Here is an 18,933-nt window from a genome sequence, read left to right on the forward strand (position 1 = left end):
CCACCAATACAAAACCAAACACACACACAAATACGTTTTCCTCCAACAGAACTCCCACTCAAACTCCCCTGTTTACAGATCTGTTTGCTAGCTCCTGTGCCGCTGCCTGACTGGCTGCTACCTTTATAGGACCCCTAGCCAGGGAAGCCCCGCCCCCTAATCAGGGCTCAGCTTCTCTCCCAGCACAAAGCCCCTGCACGTTCAGATACCACCAATACAAAACCAAACACACACAAATACCTTCTCCTCCAACAGAACTCCCACTCAAACTCCCCTGTTTACAGCTGTTTGCTACCTCCTGTGCCGCTGCAGCTGTCTGTGCCGCTGCCTGACTGGCTGATACCTTTATAGGACCCCTAGTCAGTAAAGCCCCGCCCCCTAATCAGGGCTCAGCTTCTCTCCCAGCACAAAGCCCCTACACATACAGATACTACCAATACAAAACCAAACACACACAAATACCTTCTCCTCCAAAAGAACTCCCACTCAAACTCCGCTGTTTACAGCTCTGTTTGCTAGCTCCTGTACCGCTGCAGCTGTCTGTGCCGTTGCCTGACTGGCTCATACCTTTACAGGACCCCTAGTCAGTGAAGCCCCGCCCCCTAATCAGGGCTCAGCTTCTCTCCCAGCACAAAGCCCCTACACATACAGATACTACCAATACAAAACCAAAGAGACACAAATACCTTCTCCTCCAACAGAACTCCCTCTCAAACTCCCCTGTTTACAGCTCTGTCTGCTAGCTCCTGTGCCGCTGCCTGACTGGCTGCTACCTTTATAGGACCCCCAGCCAGGGAAGCCCCGCCCACTAATCAGGGCTCAGCTTCTCTCCCAGGACAAACCCCTGCACATACAGATACCACCAATACAAAACCAAACACACACAAAAACCTTCTCCTCCAACAGAACTCCCACTCAAACTCCCCTGTTTACAGCTCTGTTTGCTTGCTCCTGTACCGCTGCAGGTGTCTGTGTCGCTGCCTGACTGGCTGCTCCCTTTATAGGACCCCTAGTCAGGGAAGCCCCGCCCCCTAATCAGGGCTCAGCTTCTCTCCCAGCACCAAGCCCCTCCAAGCCTCTACACATACAGATACTACCAATACAAAGCCAAACACACACAAATACCTTCTGCTCCAACAGAACTCCCTCTCAAACTCCCCTGTTTACAGCTCAGTTTGCAAGCTCCTGTGCCACTGCAGCTGTCTGTGCCGCTCCCTGACTGGCTGCTACCTTTATGGGACCCCTGGTCAGTGAAGCCCCGCACCCTAATCAGGGCTCAGCTTCTCTCCCAGCAAAAAGACCCTACACATACAGGTACTACCAAAACAAAACAAAACACACACAAATACCTTCTCTTCCAACAAAACTCCCACTCAAACTCCCCTGTTTACAGCTCTGTTTGCTAGCTCCTGTGCCGCTGCAGCTGTCTGTGCCGCTGCCTGACTGGCTGCTACCTTCATAGGACCCCTAGTCAGTGAAGACCCGCCCCCTAACCAAGGCTCAGCTTCTCTCCCAGCACAACGCCCCTCCAAGCCTCTACACATACAGATACCACCAATGCAAAACCAAACACACTCACAAATACCTTCTGCTCCAACAGAACTCCCACTCAAACTCCCCTGTTTACAGCTCTGTTTGCGAGCTCCTGTGCCGCTGCCTGACTGGCTGCGACCTTTATAGGACCCCTAGTCAGGGAAGCCCGGCCCCCTAATCAGGGCTCAGCTTCTCTCCCAGCACAAAGCCCCTCCAAGCCTCTACACATACAGGTGCTACCAATACAAAACCAAACACACACAAATACCTTCTGCTCCAACAGAACTCCCACTCAAACTCCCCTGTTTACAGCTCTGTTTGCGAGCTCCTGTGCCACTGCAGCTGTCTGTGCCGCTGCCTGACTGGCTGCTACCTTTATAGGAACCCTAGTCAGTGAAGCCCCGCCCCCTAATCAGGGCTCATCTTCTCTCACAGCACAAAGCCTCTACACATACAGATACTACAAATACAAAACCAAACACACACAAATACCTTCTCCTCCAACAGAACTCCCACTCAAACTCCCCTGTTTACAGCTCTGTTTGCTAGCTCCTGTACCGCTGCAGCTGTCTGTGCCGCTGCCTGACTGGCTGCTACCTTTATAGGAACCCTAGTCAGTGAAGCCCCGCCCCCTAATCAGGGCTCATCTTCTCTCACAGCACAAAGCCTCTACACATACAGATACTACAAATACAAAACCAAACACACACAAATACCTTCTCCTCCAACAGAACTCCCACTCAAACTCCCCTGTTTACAGCTCTGTTTGCTAGCTCCTGTGCCGCTGCCTGACTGGCTGCGACCTTTATAGGACCCCTAGTCAGGGAAGCCCCGCCCACTAATCAGGGCTCAGCTTCTCTCCCAGGACAAAGCCCCTGCACATACAGATACCACCAATACAAAACCAAACACACACAAATACCTTCTCCTCCAACAGAACTCCCACTCAAACTCCCCTGTTTACAGCTCTGTTTGCTTGCTCCTGTACCGCTGCAGGTGTCTGTGTCGCTGCCTGACTGGCTGCTCCCTTTATAGGACCCCTAGTCAGGGAAACCCCGCCCCCTAATCAGGGCTCAGCTTCTCTCCCAGCACCAAGCCCCTCCAAGCCTCTACACGTACAGATACCACCAATACAAAACCAAACACACACAAATACCTTCTCCTCCAACAGAACTCCCACTCAAACTCCCCTGTTTACAGCTCAGTTTGCAAGCTCCTGTGCCACTGCAGCTGTCTGTGCCGCTCCCTGACTGGCTGCTACCTTTATAGGACCCCTGGTCAGTGAAGCCCCGCACCCTAATCAGGGCTCAGCTTCTCTCCCAGCAAAAAGCCCCTCCACATACAGGTACTACCAAAACAAAACCAAACACACACAAATACCTTCTCTTCCAACAAAACTCCCACTCAAACTCCCCTGTTTACAGCTCTGTTTGCTAGCTCCTGTGCCGCTGCAGCTGTCTGTGCCGCTGCCTGACTGGCTGGTACCCTTATAGGACCCCTAGTCAGTGAAGCCCCGCCCCCTAATCAGGGCTCAGCTTCTCTCCCAGCACATAGCCCCGACACATACAGATACTACCAATACAAAACCAAGCACACACAAATACCTTCTCCTCCAACAGAACTCGCACTCAAACTCCCCTGTTTACAGCTCTGTTTGCTTGCTCCTCTGCCGCTGCCTGAGTGGCTGCTCCCCTTATAGGACCCCTCGTCAGTGAAGCCCCGCCCCCAAATCAGGGCTCAGCTTCTCTCCCAGCACAAAGCCCCCCCAAGCCTCTACACATACAGATACCACCAATACAAAACCAAACACACTCACAAATGCCTTCTCCTCCAACAGAACTCCCACTCAAACTCCCCTGTTTACAGCTCTGTTTGCTAGCTCCAGTGCCGCTGCAGCTGTCTGTGCCGCTGCCTGACTGGCTGCTACCTTTATAGGACCCCTAGTCAAGGAAGAACCGCCCCCTAATCAGGGCTCAGCTTCTCTCCCAGCACAAAGCCCCTACACATACAGATACTACCAATACAAAATCAAACACACACACACAAATACCTTCTCCTCCAACAGAACTCCCACTCAACCTCCCCTGTTTACAGCTCTGTTTGCTAGCTCCTGTGCCGCTGCCTGACTGTCTGCTACCTTTATAGGACCCCTAGTCAAGGAAGCCCCGCCCCCTAATCAGGGCTCAGCTTCTCTCCCAGCACAAAGCCCCTACACATACAGATACTACCAATACAAAACCAAACACACACGAATACCTTCTCCTCCAACACAACTCCCACTCAAACTCCCCTGTTTACAGCTCTGTTTGCTAGCTCCTGTGCCGCTACAGCTGTCTGTGCCGCTGCCTGACTGGCTGCTACCTTCATAGGACCCCTAGTCAGGGAAGCCCCGCCCCCTAATCAGGGCTCAGCTTCTCTCCCAGCACAAAGCCCCTCCAAGCCCCTACACATACAGGTACTACCAAAAAAAACACAAACACACACAAATACCTTCTCCTCCAACAGAACTCCCACTCAAACTCATCTGTTTACAGCTCTGTTTGCTGGCTCCTGTGCCGCTGCAGCTGTCTGTGCCGCTGCCTGACTGGCTGCTACCTTTATAGGACCCCTAGTCAGTGAAGCCCCGCCCCCTAATCAGGGCTCAGCTTCCCTCCCAGCACAAAGCCCCTACACATACAGATACCACCAACACAAAACCAAACACACACAAATACCTTCTCCTCCAACAGAACTCCCACTCAAACTCCCCTGTTTACAGCTCTGTTCGCTAGCTCCTGTGCCGCTGCAGCTGTCTGTGCCACTGCCTGCCTGCAATCTTTATAGGACCCCTAGTCAGTGAAGCCCCGCCCCCTAATCAGGGCTCAGCTTCTCTCCCAGCACAAAGAACCTACACATACAGATACTACCAATACAAAACCAAACACACACACAAATACCTTCTCCTCCAACAGAACTCCCACCTAAACTCCCCTGTTTACAGCTCTGTTTGCCAGCTCCTGTGCTGCTGCAGCTGTCTGTGCCGCTGCCTGACTGGCTGCTACCTTTATAGGACCCCTAGTCAGGGAAGCCCGGCCCCTAATCAGGGCTCAGCTTCTCTCCCAGCACAAAGCCCCTCCAAGCCTCTACACATACAGATACTACCAATACAAAACCAAACACACACAAATACCTTCTGCTCCAACAGAACTCCCACTCAAACTCCCCTGTTTATAGCTCTGTTTGCGAGCTCCTGTGCCACTGCAGCTGTCTGTGCTGCTGCCTGACTGGCTGCTACCTTTATAGGAACCCTAGTCAGTGAAGCCCCGCCCCCTAATCAGGGCTCATCTTCTCACAGCACAAAGCCTCTACACATACAGATACTACCAATACAAAACCAAGCACACACAAATACCTTCTCCTCCAACAGAACTCCCATTCAAACTCCCCTGTTTACAGCTCTGTTTGCTAGCTCCTGTACCGCTGCAGCTGTCTGTGTCGCTGCCTGAGTGGCTGCTTCCCTTATAGGACCCCTCGTCAGTGAAGCCCCGCCCCCAAATCAGGGCTCAGCTTCTCTCCCAGCACAAAGCCCCTCCAAGCCTCTACACATACACATACCACCAATACAAAACCAAACACACTCACAAATGCCTTCTCCTCCAACAGAACTCCCACTCAAACTCCCCTGTTTACAGCTCTGTTTGCTAGCTCCAGTGCCGCTGCAGCTGTCTGTGCCGCTGCCTTACTGGCTGCTACCTTTATAGGACCCCTAGTCAGTGAAGCCCCGCCCCCTAATCAGGGCTCAGCTTCTCTCCCAGCACAACGCCCCTAAAAGCCTCTACACATACAGATACCACCAATACAAAACCAAACACACACAAATACCTCTTCCTCCAACAGAACTCCCACTCAACCTCCCCTGTTTACAGCTCTGTTTGCTAGCTCCTGTGCCGCTGCCTGACTGGCTGCTACCTTTATAGGACCCCTAGTCAAGGAAGAACCGCCCCCTAATCAGGGCTCAGGTTCTCTCCCAGCACAAAGCCCCTACACATACAGATACTACCAATACAAAACCAAACACACACACACAAATACCTTCTCCTCCAACAGAACTCCCACTCAACCTCCCCTGTTTACAGCTCTGTTTGCTAGCTCCTGTGCCGCTGCCTGACTGGCTGCTACCTTTATAGGACCCCTAGTCAAGGAAGCCCCGCCCCCTAATCAGGGCTCAGCTTCTCTCCCAGCACAAAGCCCCTACACATACAGATACTACCAATACAAAACCAAACACACACGAATACCTTCTCCTCCAACACAACTCCCACTCAAACTCCCCTGTTTACAGCTCTGTTTGCTAGCTCCTGTGCCGCTGCCTGATTGGCTGCTACCTTTATAGGACCCCTAGTCAGGGAAGCCCCGCCCCCTAATCAGGGCTCAGCTTCTCTCCCAGCGCAAAGCCCCTGCACATACAGATACCACCAATACAAAACCAAACACACACAATTACCTTCTCCTCCAACAGAACTCCCACTCAAACTCCCCTGTTTACAGCTCTGTTTGCTAGCTCCTGTACCGCTGCAGCTGTCTGTGTCGCTGCCTGACTGGCTGCTCCCTTTATAGGACCCCTCGTCAGTGAAGCCCCTCCCCCTAATCAGGGCTAGGCTTCTCTCCCAGCACAAAGCCCCTACACATACAGATACCACCAACACACAACCAAACACACACAAATACCTTCTCCTCCAACAGAACTCCCACTCACACTCCCCTGTTTACAGCACTGTTTGATAGCTCCTGTGCCGCTGCCTGATTGGCTGCTACCTTTATAGGACCCCTAGTCAGTGAAGCCCCGCCCCCTAATCAGGGCTCAGCTTCTCTCCCAGCACAAAGAACCTACACATACAGATACTACCAATACAAAACCAAACACACACACAAATACCTTCTCCTCCAACAGAACTCCCACCTAAACTCCCCTGTTTACAGCTCTGTTTGCCAGCTCCTGTGCTGCTGCAGCTGTCTGTGCCGCTGCCTGACTGGCTGATACCTTTATAGGACCCCTAGTCAGTAAAGCCCCGCCCCCTAATCAGGGCTCAGCTTCTCTCCCAGGACAAAGCCCCTACACATACAGATACTACCAATACAAAACCAAACACACACAAATACCTTCTCCTCCAACAGAACTCCCACTCAAACTCCCCTGTTTACAGCTCTGTTTGCTAGCTCCTGTGCCGCTGCCTGACTGGCTGCGACCTTTATAGGACCCCTAGTCAGGGAAGGCCCGCCCACTAATCAGGGCTCAGCTTCTCTCCCAGGACAAAGCCCCTGCACATACAGATACCACCAATACAAAACCAAACACACACAAATACCTTCTCCTCCAACAGAACTCCCACTCAAACTCCCCTGTTTACAGCTCTGTTTGCTTGCTCCTGTACCGCTGCAGCTGTCTGTGTCGCTGCCTGACTGGCTGCTCCCTTTATAGGACCCCTAGTCAGGGAAGCCCCGCCCCCTAATCAGGGCTCAGCTTCTCTCCCAGCACCAAGCCCCTCCAAGCCTCTACACATACAGATACTACCAATACAAAGCCAAACACACACAAATACCTTCCCTTCCAACAAAACTCCCACTCAAACTCCCCTGTTTACAGCTCTGTTTGCTAGCTCCTGTGCCGCTGCCTGACTGTCTGGTACCTTTATAGGATCCCTAGTCAGTGAAGCCCCGTCCCCTAATCAGGGCTCAGCTTCTCTCCCAGCACAACGCCCCTCCAAGCCTCTACACATACAGATACCACCAATGCAAAACCAAACACACACGAATACCTTCTCCTCCAACAGAACTCCCACTCAAACTCCCCTGTTTACAGCTCTGTTCGCTAGCTCCTGTGCCGCTGCAGCTGTCTGTGCCACTGCCTGCCTGCTATCTTTATAGGACTCCTAGTCAGTGAAGCCCCGCCCCCTAATCAGGGCTCAGCTTCTCTCCCAGCACAAAGCCCCTACACATACAGATACTACCAATACAAAACCAAACACACACACAAATACCTTCTGCTCCAACAGAACTCCCACTCAAACTCCCCTGTTTACAGCTCTGTTTGCCAGCTCCTGTGCTGCTGCAGCTGTCTGTGCTGCTGCCTGACTGGCTGCTACCTTTATAGGAACCCTAGTCAGTGAAGCCCCGCCCCCTAATCAGGGCTCATCTTCTCACAGCAGAAAGCCTCTACACATACAGATACTACAAATACAAAACCAAGCACACACAAATACCTTCTCCTCCAACAGAACTCCCATTCAAACTCCCCTGTTTACAGCTCTGTTTGCTAGCTCCTGTACCGCTGCAGCTGTCTGTGTCGCTGCCTGAGTGGCTGCTCCCCTTATAGGACCCCTCGTCAGTGAAGCCCCGCCCCCTAATCAAGGGTCAGCTTCTCTCCCAGCACAACGCCCCTAAAAGCCTCTACACATACAGATACCACCAATACAAAACCAAACACACACAAATACCTCCTCCTCCAACAGAACTCCCACTCAACCTGCCCTGTTTACAGCTCTGTTTGCTAGCTCCTGTGCCGCTGCCTGACTGGCTGCTCCCTTTATAGGACCCCTCGTCAGTGAAGCCCCTCCCCCTAATCAGGGCTAGGCTTCTCTCCCAGCACAAAGCCCCTACACATACAGATACCACCAACACACAACCAAACACACACAAATACCATCTCCTCCAACAGAACTCACACTCACACTCCCCTGTTTACAGCACTGTTTGATAGCTCCTGTGCCGCTGCCTGACTGGCTGCAACCTTTATAGGACCCGTAGTCAGGGAAGCCCCGCCCACTAATCAGGGCTCAGCTGCTCTCCCAGCACAAAGCCCCTCCAATCCTCTACACATACAGATACCACCAATACAAAACCAAACACACACACAAATACGTTTTCCTCCAACAGAACTCCCACTCAAACTCCCCTGTTTACAGATCTGCTTGCTAGCTCCTGTGCCGCTGCCTGACTGGCTGCTGCCTTTATAGGACCCGTAGTCAGGGAAGCCCCGCCACCTAATCAGGGCTCAGCTTCTCTCCCAGCACAAAGCCCCTGCACGTTCAGATACCACCAATACAAAACCAAACACACACAAATACCTTCTCCTCCAACAGAACTCCCACTCAAACTACCCTGTTTACAGCTGTTTGCTACCTCCTGTGCCGCTGCAGCTGTCTGTGCCGCTGCCTGACTGGCTGATACCTTTATAGGACCCCTAGTCAGTAAAGCCCCGCCCCCTAATCAGGGCTCAGCTTCTCTCCCAGCACAAAGCCCCTACACATACAGATACTACCAATACAAAACCAAACACACACAAATACCTTCTCCTCCAAAAGAACTCCCACTCAAACTCCGCTGTTTACAGCTCTGTTTGCTAGCTCCTGTACCGCTGCAGCTGTCTGTGCCGTTGCCTGACTGGCTCATACCTTTACAGGACCCCTAGTCAGTGAAGCCCCGCCCCCTAATCAGGGCTCAGCTTCTCTCCCAGCACAAAGCCCCTACACATACAGATACTACCAATACAAAACCAAAGAGACACAAATACCTTCTCCTCCAACAGAACTCCCTCTCAAACTCCCCTGTTTACAGCTCTGTCTGCTAGCTCCTGTGCCGCTGCCTGACTGGCTGCTACCTTTATAGGACCCCTAGCCAGGGAAGCCCCGCCCCCTAATCAGGACTCAGCTTCTCTCCCAGGACAAAGCCCCTACACATGCAGATTCTACCAATACAAAACCAAACACACACAAAAACCTTCTCCTCCAACAGAACTCAAACACAAACTCCCCTGTTTACAGCTCTGTTTGCTAGCTCCTGTGCCGCCGCCTGACTGGCTGCTACTTTTCTAGGACCCCTCGTCAGTGAAGCCCCGCCCCCTTTTCAGGGCTCAGCTTCTCTCCCAGCACAAAGCCCCTACACATACAGATGCTACCAATACAAAACCAAACACACACAAAAACCTTCTCCTCCAACAGAACTCCCACTCAAACTCCCCTGTTTACAGCTCTGTTTGCTGGCTCCTGTGCCCCTGCAGCTGTCTGTGACGCTGCCTGACTGGCTGCTACAATCATAGGACCCCTAGTCAGCGAAGCCCCGCCCCCTAATCAGGGCTCAGCTTCTCTCCCAGCACAAAGACCCTCCAAGCCTATACACATCCAGATACCACCAAAAGAAAACCAAACACACACACAAATACCTTCTCCTCCAACAGAACTCCCACTCAAAGTCCCCTGTTTACAGCTCTATTTCCTAGCTCCAGTCCCGCTGCAGCTGTCTGTGCCGCTGCCTGACTTGCTGCTACCTTTATAGGACCCCTAGTCAGGGAAGCCCCGCCCCCTAATCAGGGCTCAGCTTCTCTCCCAGCACAAAGCCCTTACACATACAGATACTACCAATACAAAACCAAACACACACAAATACCTTCTCCTCCAACAGAACTCCCACTCAAACTCCCCTGTTTACAGCTCTGTTTGCTAGCTCCTGTGCAGCTGCCTGACTGGCTGCAACCTTTATAGAACCCCTAGTCAGTGAAGCCCCGCCCACTAATCAGGGCTCAGCTTCGCTCCCAGCACAAAGCCCCTACACATATAGATACTACCAATACAAAACCAAACACACACACAAATACCTTCTCCTCCAACAGAACTCCCACTCAAACGCCCCTGTTTACAGCTCTCTTGGCTAGCTCCTGTGCAGCTGCCTGACTGGCTGCAACCTTTATAGGACCCCTAGTCATGGAAGCCCCGCCCCCTAATCCCGGCTCAGCTTCTCTCCCAGCACAAAGCCCCTCCAAGCCTCTACACATACAGACACTACCAATACTAACCAAACACACACAAATACCTTCTCCTCCAACAGAACTCCCACTCAAACTCCCCTGTTTACAGCTCTGTTTGCTAGCTCCTGTGCCGCTGCCTGACTGGTTGCTACCTTTATAGGACCCCTAGTCAGGGAAGCCCCGCCCCCTATTCAGGGCTCAGCTTCTCTCCCAGCACAAAGCCCCTACACATACAGATACCACCAAAAGAGAACCAAACACACACACAAATACCTTCTCCTCCAACAGAACTCCCACTCAAAGTCCCCTGTTTACAGCTCTGTTTGCTAGCTCCTGTACCGCTGCAGCTGTCTGTGTCGCTGCCTAACTGGCTTCTCCCTTTATTGGACCCCTAGTCTGTGGAGCCCCGCCCCCTAATCAGGGCTCAGCTTCTCTCCCAGCACCAAGCCCCTACACATACAGATGCTACCAATACAAAACCAAACACACACAAAAACCTTCTCCTCCAACAGAACTCCCACTCAAACTCCCCTGTTTACAGCTCTGTTTGCTAGCTCCTGTGCAGCTGCCTGACTGGCTGCAACCTTTATAGAACCCCTAGTCAGTGAAGCCCCGCCCACTAATCAGGGCTCAGCTTCTCTCCCAGCACAAAGCCCCTCCAAGCCTCTACACATACAGATACCACCAATACAAAACCAAACACACACACAAATACCTTTTCCTCCAACAGAACTCCCACTCAAACTCCCCTGTTTACAGCTCTGTTTGCTAGCTCCTGTGCCACTGCAGCTGTCTGTGCCGCTGTCTGACTGGCTGCTACCTTTATAGGACCCCTAGTCAGTGAAGCCTGCCCCCTAATCAGGGCTCAGCTTCGCTCCCAGCACAAAGCCCCTCCAAGCCTCTACACATACAGATACTACCAATACAATACCAAACACACACAAATACCTTCTCCTCCAACAGAACTCCCACTCAAACTCCCCTGTTTACAGCTCTGTTTGCTAGCTTCTGTGCCCCTTCAGCTGTCTGTGACGCTGCGTGACTGGCTGCTACCTTCATAGGACCCCTAGTCAGCGAAGCCCCGCCCCCTAATCAGGGCTCATCTTCTCTCCCAGCACAAAGCCCCTCCAAGCCTCTACACATACAGATACCACCAATACAAAACCAAACACACACAAATACCTTCTCCTCCAACAGAACTCCAACTCAAATTCCCCTGTTTACAGCTCTGTTTGATAGCTCCTGTGCCGCTGCCTGACTGGCTGCAACCTTTATAGGACCCCTAGTCAGGGAAGCCCCGCCCCCTATTCAGGGCTCAGCTTCTCTCCCAGGACAAAGCCCCTACACATACAGATACCACCAAAAGAAAACCAAACACACACACAAATACCTTCTCCTCCAACAGAACTCCCACTCAAACTCCCCTGTTTACAGCTCTGTTTGCTAGCTCCTGTGCCGCTGCAGGTGTCCGTGCCGCCGCCTGACTGGCTGCTCCCTTTATAGGAACCCTAGTCAGCGAAGCCTCGCCCCCTAATCAGGGCTCATCTTCTCTCCCAGCACAAAGCCCCTCCAAGCCTCTACACATACAGATACCACCAATACAAAACCAAACACACACACAAATGCCTTCTCCTCCAAACAGAACTCCCACTCAAACTCCCCTGTTTACAGCTCTGTTTGCTAGCTCCTGTGCCGCTGCCTGACTGGTTGCTACCTTTATAGGACCCCTAGTCAGGGAAGCCCCGCCCCCTATTCAGGGCTCAGCTTCTCTCCCAGCACAAAGCCCCTACACATACAGATACCACCAAAAGAGAACCAAACACACACACAAATACCTTCTCCTCCAACAGAACTCCCACTCAAACGCCACTGTTTACAGCTCTCTTGGCTAGCTCCTGTGCCACTGCAGCTGTCTGTGCCGCTGCCTGACTGGCTGCTGCCATTATAGGACCCCTAGTCAGTGAAGCTCCGCCCCCTAATCAGGGCTCAGCTTCTCTCCCAGCACAAAGCCCCTACACATACAGATACCACCAATACAAAACCAAACACACACACAAATACCTTCTCCTCCAACAACTCCCACTCAGACTCCCCTGTTTACAGCTCTGTTGGCTAGCTCCTGTGCCGCTGCCTGACTGGCTGCTACCTTTAGAGGACCCCTAGCCAGGAAGCCCCGCCCCCTAATCAGGGCTCAGCTTCTCTCCCAGCACAAAGCCCCTACACATACAGATACCACCAATACAAAACCAAACACACACAAATACCTTCTCCTCCAACAGAACTCCCACTCAAAGTCCCCTGTTTACAGCTCTGTTTGCTAGCTCCTGTACCGCTGCAGCTGTCTGTGTCGCTGCCTAACTGGCTTCTCCCTTTATTGGACCCCTAGTCTGTGGAGCCCCGCCCCCTAATCAGGGCTCAGCTTCTCTCCCAGCACAAAGCCCCTACACATACAGATACCACCAATACAAAACCAAACACACACAAATACCTTCTCCTCCAACAGAACTCCCACTCAAACTCCCCTGTTTACAGCTCTGTTTGCTGGCTCCTGTGCCCCTGCAGCTGTCTGTGACGCTGCCTGACTGGCTGCTACAATCATAGGACCCCTAGTCAGCGAAGCCCCGCCCCCTAATCAGGGCTCAGCTTCTCTCCCAGCACAAAGACCCTCCAAGCCTATACACATACAGATACTACCAATACAAAATCAAACACACACACAAATACCTTCTCCTCAAACAGAACTCCCACTCAAACTCCCCTGTTTACATCTCTATTTGCTAGCTCCAGTCCCGCTGCAGCTGTCTGTGCCGCTGCCTGACTTGCTGCTACCTTTATAGGACCCCTAGTCAGGGAAGCCCCGCCCCCTAATCAGGGCTCAGCTTCTCTCCCAGCACAAAGCCCCTACACATACAGATACTACCAATACAAAACCAAACACACACAAATACCTTCTCCTCCAACAGAACTCCCACTCAAACTCCCCTGTTTACAGCTCTGTTTGCTAGCTCCTGTGCAGCTGCCTGACTGGCTGCAACCTTTATAGGACCCCTAGTCAGGGAAGCCCAGCCCCCTATTCAGGGCTCAGCTTCTCTCCCAGGACAAAGCCCCTACACATACAGATACCACCAAAAGAAAACCAAACACACACACAAATACCTTCTCCTCCAACAGAACTCCCACTCAAACGCCCCTGTTTACAGCTCTCTTGGCTAGCTCCTGTGCAGCTGCCTGACTGGCTGCAACCTTTATAGGACCCCTAGTCATGGAAGCCCCGCCCCCTAATCCCGGCTCAGCTTCTCTCCCAGCACAAAGCCCCTCCAAGCCTCTACACATACAGACACTACCAATACTAACCAAACACACACAAATACCTTCTCCTCCAACAGAACTCCCACTCAAACTCCCCTGTTTACAGCTCTGTTTGCTAGCTCCTGTGCCACTGCAGCTGTCTGTGCCGCTGCCTGACTGGCTGCTACATTTATAGGACCCCTAGTCAGTGAAGCCCCGCCCCCTAATCAGGGCTCAACTTCTCTCCCAGCACAAAGCCCCTGCACATACAGATACTAACAATACAAAACCAAACACACACACACACAAATACCTTCTCCTCCAACAGAACTCCCACTCAAACTCCCCTGTTTACAGCTCTGTTTGCTAGCTCCTGTGCCGCTGCAGGTGTCTGTGCCGCCGCCTGACTGGCTGCTCCCTTTATAGGAACCCTAGTCAGCGAAGCCTCGCCCCCTAATCAGGGCTCATCTTCTCTCCCAGCACAAAGCCCCTCCAAGCCTCCACACATACAGATACCACCAATACAAAACCAAACACACACACAAATACCTTCTCCTCCAACAGAACTCCCACTCAAACTCCCCTGTTTACAGCTCTGTTTGCTAGCTCCTGTGCCGCTGCAGGTGTCTGTGCCGCCGCCTGACTGGCTGCTCCCTTTATAGGAACCCTAGTCAGTGAAGCTCCGCCCCCTAATCAGGGCTCAGCTTCTCTCCCAGCACAAAGCCCCTACACATACAGATACCACCAATACAAAACCAAACACACACAAATACCTTCTCCTCCAACAACTCCCACGCAGACTCCCCTGTTTACAGCTCTGTTGGCTAGCTCCTGTGCCGCTGCCTGACTGGCTGCTACCTTTATAGGACCCCTAGCCAGGGAAGCCCCGCCCCCTAATCAGGGCTCAGCTTCTCTCCCAGCACAAAGCCCCTACACATACAGATACCACCAATACAAAACCAAACACACACAAATACCTTCTCCTCCAACAGAACTCCCACTCAAACTCCCCTGTTTACAGCTCTGTTTGCTAGCTCCTGTACCGCTGCAGCTGTCTGTGTCGCTGCCTAACTGCCTGCTCCCTTTATTGGACCCCTAGTCTGTGGAGCCCCGCCCCCTAATCAGGGCTCAGCTTCTCTCCCAGCACAAAGCCCCTACACATACAGATACTAACAACACAAAACCAAACACACAAATACCTTTTCCTCCTACAGAACTCCCACTCAAACTCCCCTGTTTACAGCTGTGTTTGCTAGCTCCTGTGCCGCTGCAGCTGTCTGTGCCGCTGTCTGACTGGCTGCTACCTTTATAGGACCCGTAGTCAGTGAAGCCCCGCCCCCTAATCAGGGCTCAGTTTCTCTCCCAGCACAAAGCCCCTCCAAGCCCCTACACATACAGATTATACCAATACAAAACCAAACACACACAAATACCTTCTCCTCCAACAGAACTCCCACTCAAACTCCCCTGTTTACAGTTCTGTTTGCTAGCTCCTGTACCGCTGCAGCTGTCTGTGTCGCTGCCTAACTGGCTGCTCCCTTTATTGGACCCCTAGTCTGTGGAGCCCCGCCCCTAATCAGGGCTCAGCTTCACTCCCAGCACAAAGCCCCTGCACATACAGATACCACCAATACAAAACCAAACACAAACACATACCTTCTACTCCAACAGAACTCCCACTCAAACTCCCCTGTTTACAGCTCTGTTTGGTAGCTCCTGTGCCGCTGCCTGACTGGCTAATAGCTTTATAGGACCCCTAGTCAGGGAAGCCCCGCCCCCTAATCAGGGCTCAGCTTCTCTCCCAACACAAAGCCCCTACACATACAGATACCACCAATACAAAACCAAACACACACAAATACCTTCTCCTCCAACAGAACTCCCACTCAAACTCCCCTGTTTACAGCTCTGTTTGCTTGCGCCTGTGCCGCTGCCTGACTGGCTGATACCTTTATAGGACCCCTAGTCAGTAAAGCCCCGCTCCCAATCACGGCTCAGCTTCTCTCCCAGCACAAAGCCCCTACACATACAGATACTACCAAAACAAAACCAAACACACACAAATACCTTCTCCTCCAGCAGAACTCCCACTCAAACTCCCCTGTTTACAGCTCTGTTTGCTAGCTCCTGTGCCGCTGCCTGACTGGCTGCTACCTTTATAGGACCCCTAGTCAGAGAAGCCCCGCCCCCTAATCAGGGCTCAGCTTCTCTCCCAACACAAAGCCCCTACACACACAGATACTACCAATACAAAACCAAACACGCACACAAATACCTTCTACTCCAACAGAACTCCCACTCAAACTCCCCTGGTTACAGCTCTGTTTGATAGCTCCTGTGCCGCTGCCTGACTGGCTGCTACCTTTATAGGACCCCTAGTCAGGGAAGCCCCGCCCCCTAATCAGGGCTCAGCTTCGTTCCCAGCACAAAGCCCCTCCAAGCCTCTACACATACAGATACTACCAATACAAAACCAAACACACACAAATACCTTCTACTCCAACAGAACTCCCACTCAAAATCCCCTTTTTACAGCTCTGTTTGATAGCTCCTGTACCGCTCCAGCTGTCTGTGTCGCTGCCTGACTGGCTGCTCCCTTTATAGGACCCCTAGTCAGTGAAGCCCCGCCCCCTAACCAGGGCTCAGCTTCTCTCCCAGCACAAAGCCCCTGCACATACAGATACCACCAATACAAAACCAAACACAGACAAATACCTTCTCCTCCAACAGAACTCCCACTCAAACTCCCCTGTTTACAGCTCTGTTTGCTAGCTCCTGTGCCGCTGCCTGACTGGCTGCTCCCTTTATAGGACCCCTAGTCAGTGAAGCCCCGCCCCCTAATCAGGGCTCAGCTTCTCTCCCAGCACAAAGCCCCTCCAAGCCTCTACACATACTGATACTACCAATACAAAACCAAACACACACAAATAACTTCTGCTCCAACAGAACTCCCACTCAAACTCCCCTGTTTACAGCTCTGTTTGCTAGCTCCTGTGCTGCTGCCTGACTGGCTGCTACCTTTATAGGACCCCTAGTCAGGGAAGCCCCGCCCCCTAATCAGGGCTCAGCTTCTCTCCCAGCACAAAGCCCCTACACATACAGGTACTACCAATACAAAACCAAACACACACAAATAACTTCTGCTCCAACAGAACTCCCACTCAAACTCCCCTGTTTACAGCTCTGTTTGCTAGCTCCTGTGCCGCTGCCTGACTGGCTGCTCCCTTTATAGGACCCCTAGTCAATGAAGCCCCGCCCCCTAATCGGGGCTCAGCTTCTCTCCCAGCACAAAGCCCCTCCAAGCCTCGACACATACTTATACTACCAATACAAAAGCAAACACACACAAATACCTTCTCCTCCAACTGAACTCCCACTCAAACTCCCATGTTTACAGCTCTGTTTGCTAGCTCCTCTGCCACTGCAGCTGTCTGTGCCGCTGCCTGACTGGCTGCTGCCTTTATAGGACCCCTAGTCAGTGAAGCCCCGCCCCCTGATCAGGGCTCAGCTTCTCTCCCAGCACAAAGCCCCTCCAAGACTCTACACATCCATATACCACCGATACAAAACCAAACACACAAATACCTTCTCCTCCAACAGAACTCCCACTCAAACTCCCCCGTTTACAGCTCTGTTTGCTAGCTGTCTGTGCCGCTGCCTGACCAGCTGCTACCTTTACAGGACCGGTAGTCAGTCAAGCCCCATCCCCTAATCAGGGCTCAGCTTCTCTCCGAATACAAAGCCCCCACAAGCCTCTACACATACAGATACTACCAATGCAAAACCAAACACACACAAACACCTTCTCCTCCAACAGAACTCCCACTCAAACTCCCCTGTTTACAGCTCTGTTTGCTGGCTCCTGTGCCGCTGCCTGACTGGCTGCTACCTTTCTAGGACCCATAGTCAGTGAAGCCCCGCTCCCTAATCAGGGCTCAGCTTCTCTCCCAGCGCAAAGCCCCTGCACATACAGATACCACCAATACAAAAACAAACACACACAAATACCTTCTCCTCCAACAGAACTCCCACTCAAACTCCCCTGTTTACAGCTCTGTTTGCTAGCTCCTGTGCCGCTGCCTGAGTGGCTGCTACCTTTATAGGACCCCTAGTCAGGGAAGCCCCGCCCCCTAATCAGGGCTCAGCTTCTCTCCCAGCGCAAAGCCCCTGCACATACAGATACCACCAATACAAAACCAAACACACACAAATACCTTCTCCTCCAACAGAACTCCCACTCCAACTCCCCTGTTTACAGCTCTGTTTGCTAGCTCCTGTGCCGCTGCCTGATTGGCTGCTACCTTTTTAGGACCCCTAGTCAGGGAAGCCCCGCCCCCTAATCAGGGCTGAGCTTCTCTCCCAGAAAAAGCCCCTACACATACAGATACTACCAATACAAAACCAAACACACACAAATACCTTCTTCTCCAACAGAACTCCCACTAAAACTCCCCTGTTTACAGCTCTGTTTGCTAGCTCCTGTGCAGCTGTCTGTGCCACTGCCTGATTGGCTGCTACCTTTATAGGATCCCTAGTCAGTGAAGCCCCGCCCCCTAATCAGGGTTCAGCTTCTCTCCCAGCACAAAGCCCCTACACATAGAGATATCACCAATACAAAACCAAACACACACAAATACCTTCTCCTCCAACAGAACTGCCACTCAAACTCCCCTGTTTACAGCTCTGTTTGCTAGCTCCTGTACCGCTGCAGCTGTCTGTGTCGCTGCCTGACTGGCTGCTCCCTTTATAGGACCCCTAGTCAGTGAAGCCCCGCCCCCTAATCAGGGCTCAGCTTCTCTCCCGGCACAAAGCCCCTGCACATGCAGATACCACCAATACAAAACCAAACACAGACAAATACCTTCTCCTCCAACAGAACTCCCACTCAAACTCCCCTGTTTACAGCTCTGTTTGCTAGCTCCTGTGCCGCTGCAGCTGTCTGTGCAGCTGTCTGTGCCGCTGCCTGATTGGCTGCTACCTTTATAGGACCCCTAGTCAGTGAAGCCCCGCCCCTAATCAGGGCTCAGCTTCTCTCCCAGCACAAAGCCCCTGCACATACAGATACCACCAATACAAAACCAAACACAGACAAATACCTTCTCCTCCAACAGAACTCCCACTCAAACTCCCCTGTTTACAGCTCTGTTTGCTAGCTCCTGTGCGGCTGCAGCTGTCTGTGCCGCTGCCTGACTGGCTGCTCCCTTTATAGGACCCCAATTAGTGAAGCCCCGCCCCCTAATCAGGGCTCAGCTTCTCTCCCAGCACAAAGCCCCTCCAAGCCTCTACACATACTGATACTACCAATACAAAACCAAACACACACAAATAACTTC

Source organism: Lepidochelys kempii, chromosome 25 (genome assembly GCF_965140265.1).
Source record: "Lepidochelys kempii isolate rLepKem1 chromosome 25, rLepKem1.hap2, whole genome shotgun sequence".
Taxonomy (NCBI): domain Eukaryota; kingdom Metazoa; phylum Chordata; order Testudines; family Cheloniidae; genus Lepidochelys; species Lepidochelys kempii.